Source organism: Dermacentor andersoni, chromosome 8, assembly GCF_023375885.2.
Source record: "Dermacentor andersoni chromosome 8, qqDerAnde1_hic_scaffold, whole genome shotgun sequence".
Classification (NCBI taxonomy): Eukaryota; Metazoa; Arthropoda; class Arachnida; order Ixodida; family Ixodidae; genus Dermacentor; species Dermacentor andersoni.
The window spans coordinates 65,769,375-65,775,374 of NC_092821.1; positions in this window are offsets into that span (position 1 = coordinate 65,769,375).

Consider the following 6,000-nt stretch of genomic DNA (forward strand, 5'->3'; position numbering starts at 1 on the left):
CACCTTGCTATTTCGGCACACTGGGCGATGACAAAGATGCTGTCCTCCATGCGCCGTCGTCGTCGAAAACTGTTCTGTAACTCCGTGAGACGACACTCAGACTCTCCCTGCCTTCAAGCCATCTCTTCAAAGCCTGGACTCCGTAGAAGACGCTTGTTACCGTTATAGGTCGGTAGTCTCGGAGCTTCTCTGCTTTCCCTCCACATTTCTTAGTGAAGCACACTCTGGCATGGCGCCAGTCCCTAGGTATTGCCATTCCATTGAGGATCCCAGTCAGTAAATAGGCCAGCTGTTCCTTTGAGTTGGGACCAAGGCTTTTCACGAGGCTGGCCGAGATGCCGTCCTGACCGGCCGCTATTTGGGTGCGGATGTACGATATTACACGATCAATGGTGCAAAGCGTAAAGTCCCATCTTAGTCCCCGGCTATCCTCGTCTTGGTCAGTTCTGATTTCACTGGTGTGCTTAAAAGCTCCTGCCTTTGACCTGTAGAGCCTTTCGAGATGGTGAGTTGCGCATGCCAGGAGGTCGGTGACAGGCTGGCCTGTTATATCTGTTACCTACACACAAAACAGGTTCTGTCTATACAGCGACCGGACCTATCGCCAGAAACTCTGCGCAGTCGATTTGCCGGTCACCCTGAGGCTCTGCATTTGGCGCATGTTCGCCTTTGCAAGTTTAGTCTGCACCATCGCCTGCATTACCCAATTGAGCTGTTGGTAGAGTTTCCAAGTGATTTGGGAGGATTCTGCCTCTATGCTTGTCGATGCTCTTGGTTTGCCATGCGTCTCGCACGCAACGCCTCCGCAGCTTCTCTGTCCCACCATCCGTTTCTTCTTCGTGTTTTCCGTAGATGTACCATGTGGCGCCGCATGATCCCACTGAGCACTGACACGTATTCCTCGTACGACTTTGCCGCGCGCCGCTCTCCGCTCTACTGAAACTCCGTCGCCAGAAGTTTAAGGCACTGTTTCATAGGAACTTTTCATATTTGGGGTGCCTTGCTGCAGAATTCTAACTGGTGGGGTAGAAGTCTGTTGCCAGACTTTGTAGTGAAGCCTACCAGACTGTCTGCCAAATTTAACGGTGAGAACACCGTCAAATATAGCGAAAGCAACGATTCCGTTTCCGAGGCGCAGAGTTACCAGACCACGTCAGAAGCACACACACATGCACTCGCTCACCTCCAGGTAGTACCGTCTGGCACCACGTGCAGAAAGGAATTTCACCCGACCTTCTCTCACCATGCCTTGTTGAAATGAGACGTGACTGCTCCTGCTACAGTTGGCGTCCCGCACCTTATGCAGAAAGGACTTTCTCTCACCTGACCTTTTTTGTCGAAATGAGGCGTCACTTTTCTTGCCACGGTTGGTGTCCCGCACCTCGTGTGGAAAGGAATTTCTCTCACCCTACCTTCACCCACCAGGCCTCGTCGAAATGAAGCGTGACTGCCTAATTCGCCATGACCATTTCGAGTGTCTGCCGGTCTGGCGGAAGCCCCGCAGTGTTTACAGGCCACTTTTGTGTGTTTGTGCGATTTTAGAGGGACCCCTTCCTCGAACGGCCAAACTCTACAGGAGAACTTCCACGAACAAGCAATGTGCAAAAGAGACGGACAAGCGTCTACAATTCCAGGAAGCGGGACGCCCTCCTCCTTGCAGCAGACTCGGTATAAACAGAGGAGGAGGGGCCCTCTTTCTGTGCCAGTCATGTGACATCGACGGAAGCAAGATCCTGCCCACGATTGTAGCGAGCCTATTTACGGGGCTCCTAAATGTACTTTTCAACGCTTCATTCTCTTCCCTTCATTTTTCACCAACCTTTGCATAAACCGTGCAAGTTTCGCACTAGAAATTGTCTCGCCCTTGCTTGGTCTCCATGGTCTACCGGATGCCTGCAGCCCGCTTATAACGCCACGCTACCCAATAAGTAACGTCGGTCGAGCTTCGATAGGCAGGCGCCGCTACAATTCGGCAGCAGTACGATACGCTACCCTGGAGTACGCAACACTGCATAACCCGGGCGCTTCGACATCGATTTCTAGTTGCGGGCCCTGTTCTCCGAAGTTACGAAGCGTTTTCTTTCGCTGCGCGCGCTGTGCCTGTTACGCACAGAAGTTTTGGAACGCATTGTAAAACTTGTGTACGATGGCTGTAACTGGACAAAAGCGATTGTTTTTACTTTCTTCACGTCGGGTAATATAAATTCGGGAATTCGTTCCGCGCGTTTGTGACGCGTCGCACAACTCTCGGATAGCTTTTTCAAGCGAAGCTAGCTTGTATTGGCTCAGAAGTTTCGGTGGCGTTATGGCCACACACACAAAGAAGTTTCTGCCAGAGCAGAGCAGCTGCGGGAAAGGACGGTTTGATGACTTGAAAGCTGCCCCGGGGCGTGAGTCATTAGCAAGGACTCCAGCTGCATATGCGCGCGCTCACGCCATGCGCACAACCAGAGCCGTTTCGCTTCCGCCGGGGAGGGAGAGGGCAGGAAAGGCATTCGCGCTGGCTGCGCCGGCGGCTTCGTTCCCCTTCAGTTCATTCTCGGAAAACGGATATGTCGGCCACGCGTTGTGCGTTCCCCCGAGGAACTGGCAGCCTTCTACGACCGGCGGCGAGAGCTCGCCCGTGAAAGGGCTCGCCGTCGGCGCGCCGATCCAGCAGTTAGAGCCGCCCGAGCTCAGGCAATATGACAGCAAGAAGAGTATCCCGAGCTGAGGGCACGGGAGGCCGAAGCGATCCTGTACCGTTACCTGTGGGTCCGTGACAAAGGTGAGGCGCACCCAGGACAAACTTCGCTTACCCACATTTTCCGGTAGGGGAAGGGTTGGTCATTTCTTTCCCTGGGACCGCTATGGCTGCTACGTACGGGTTGGAGCTTTCGGTGGATTTGAAACTGAGACGCGTTGCACAATAACACTCGGATTGTTTTTTTCGCTGCTTGTGATGGCTTCCACGAGACGAAGCGGTTCTATATATATATATATATATATATATATATATATATATATATATATATATATATATATATATATATATATATTGATAGATAGTCATATCATAAGAAGCTAACAAACACTGACTCCAAGGACAACACAGCGGAAATTATTTGTCCTTAATAAAATGAAATAAAGAAACGATAAGTTAACTGAAATTAAAGTGGATGAAAAACAACTTGCCACAAGGAGAACCGAACCAACAACTTTCGCATTTCGCGCGCGATGCTCTACCAATTGAGCTACCCCGACGCTCGTTCTCCCTTTTCACTTTCTTCGGTATTTATGTGTCCTAGCAGAACCCTGGGAGTGTTAGCCAGCGCCACCACTCCCAGACGTGGAACATCCGTTTTGCCGCAGGCATCACGAGAACGTGATCTTTTTTCGGTGAAGGCAACTGGTCAATAAACCAACATATGCTATCTGAAAGCATCAATGTAGCCATCAATATATATATATATATATATATATATGGAGCGTAGCCAGGGGGGGGGGGGGGGGGGGGCTTATGGGGCTTCAGCCCTCCCCCCTGAAATTTTTTCGTGCTGTCCATGCACCGCCGACGAAAGCAACCCCCGGCGCCGGAAATCATTCTGGATTTTGTCTAGAATGTCTTTTTGACGCTCGAAAAGACATTTGACCGCGAAGATAGCGAACTCGCGCTGGATTTCGCGGCAACGCCCATGCACCGAGAGTCACATAACGCCAAGCAGCCCCATCCGACCACAAAGTTTCAAGGGCGCTTTGATGGTGAGCGGGCTCACCGCGGCATCTCGCTGAGGCCGCGGAACCTATGGAGCGCATGGATGTCAATTCCAAAAATTTATGGGCATAAATCTCATAAACTCTTTATGTGAAAGGTGCATTGACATTTCCAAAATTGTGCTTTAGATTTTCAATTGCGGAACTTTGTGGGTTTAATGTTGTTATAAACATTTGACGCCAAAGGTCCATTGACTTTTCTAATGTCTTACATCGGAACACACAACGAGACAAGTCAAATCAACACACTGGCAGACAAGTTGACAAAGCACGCAGCGAGGTTCAATGAGACGAAGCGTTGTGTTGGTTCATTTGCGCCGCCATGTCACATTAAAAAAAATCAACATTTTTTTTTAACCTGCGCCAAGACGTCCATGTCAAAACACTAAAGCCAGCCAAGCTAACTACGTTCTTATTTATTTTTTCTACTTTGACTTTTATTCGCGAGGGCACATTGAGCCTCTTCAATTTTTTTTTTGTTCTCGCTACCATACCCGCGGACTGCCAGAGCCAGCCAGAGCGCATACGTTTTTCTCGCGTGGCCCCGACCACCGCGCGGCGCACTTCGGTGCGCGTTCGGTTTTCTCTGGCCGAGCGGATTTTCGCCTGGCAGAGTTTTGGACACTTTCTGGCTAGCAGACGAGAAAAAGAAACAATGGTCGCTCGCCGCCATCACTGTGGCGACTCGATGGATTTCACCGCGTTCGCTTTTGCAGAACTTCTCCGGAAAGTCTTGTCTCGCCGGTGTAGGATATACCGAGCAGTATGCGCATGGTTGGTTCTCAGTGGACCGAGCGTCTCATGTTTTCGTCGATATTCCTTCCGTAGCCACATTAGGTGCCCAAAGTAAGCATTCGATTGTGGCCAACATACTTTCCTAAGTGTTTTTTTTTTTTTTTCATTTCGGTGCCCCCGCCCCACAGAAGGAAAAAAAATACATTGTTGCGGCGCAGCGAATTGTCGCATGGTGAAAGTTCGATTTCGTTACTTCTTCTTTTGTGGAAAGTAATGAGCCACGGGACGCTTCAGTTGCCAGATACTCTTATTATATTATTGCGATAGCAATTATATGGACACTCCAGGCGCATTCCTGCCGTCGCCGTCGGCCTCATGTTTCGTATAAAGTCCAAGGGTGATAACATCGTGACCGCGTGCTGCATGCTGTATGTGCGAGTGAAAGCGTAGGGGGTGGGGGTGGAATGGCTGAGCCGACGATGGTGGCTCAGTCGTGTGTGCGCAAAGGAGAAAAGCGGGGAGCAAGCGCGCCGCCTTCCGTCGCGCGCGATACATCGGGGGGAATCGATGGAATGGGGGCGGGATCTAGGATTCTGTGAATCTGTGATTGCGCAACATGTTTATTTGCCATGTTTCACGCATTATATACCGTGACTTTTTCTTAGATACGTAGATTTATTGGAGACTTATACGTATATTTAGATATCTTGTTGTGAGGTTTTGTGTATACGTGCAGCGAACTTTGTTTCCAGTCACACTTTTTGCCCTTCATCAAGCTGTATCTTCGCATTTGTATATCCCATTGTATCTTGGCATTTCTAATGCACGAGTGCGAGTCGCAATAATGGTTCGGTTCATTATCTGCGAGGCATGCGCGTAGCAGGGTGGCATCTCTCATTTACAAAAGTGGTACGCATGTGTGATGATAAATGTTCTTTAATGCGCTCATACACTGGGTTGAACATGGTCGCCTGGCATAATGGACACCCCAAAAGCAGAACAGCGTGGTGTCGCGAAGTTTTTCACAGCTAAAGGTGTTTCCCAAAAAGAAATTAATCGCCGTATGGCTGCCGTGTGTTGAACATTGCATTTCATTGGCCACTGTAAAGCGTGGGAGCAAACGGTTCAAAGAAGAATGGGAAAGTTTCAAATATATTCCAAGACCGGGCCAATGCCATCGTGCAATCACATCCCCCACAATTTCAAAGGTTGATGAGCTGATGAGACAAGAATGGAGGCCAAGCATCGACGAACTGGCAGAGCGTGTGAAAATCAGTCACGGCTCGGTTCACGCCATAATTCATGAGCACCTCGGTTATCGGCTCTTGTGTGCGCAATTGATGCCCAAGATTTTGATCCACTGCCAGAAGACGGAGAAGTTTGGCGCTGCTTTGACTAATCTGATCCGGTATCACAATGAGGATGACGATTTCTTGTTTGCTATTGTGATCGGGGACGAACCATGGTGCCACTACTACGAGTCTGAAACACGACGGCAAAGCTTACAGTGCA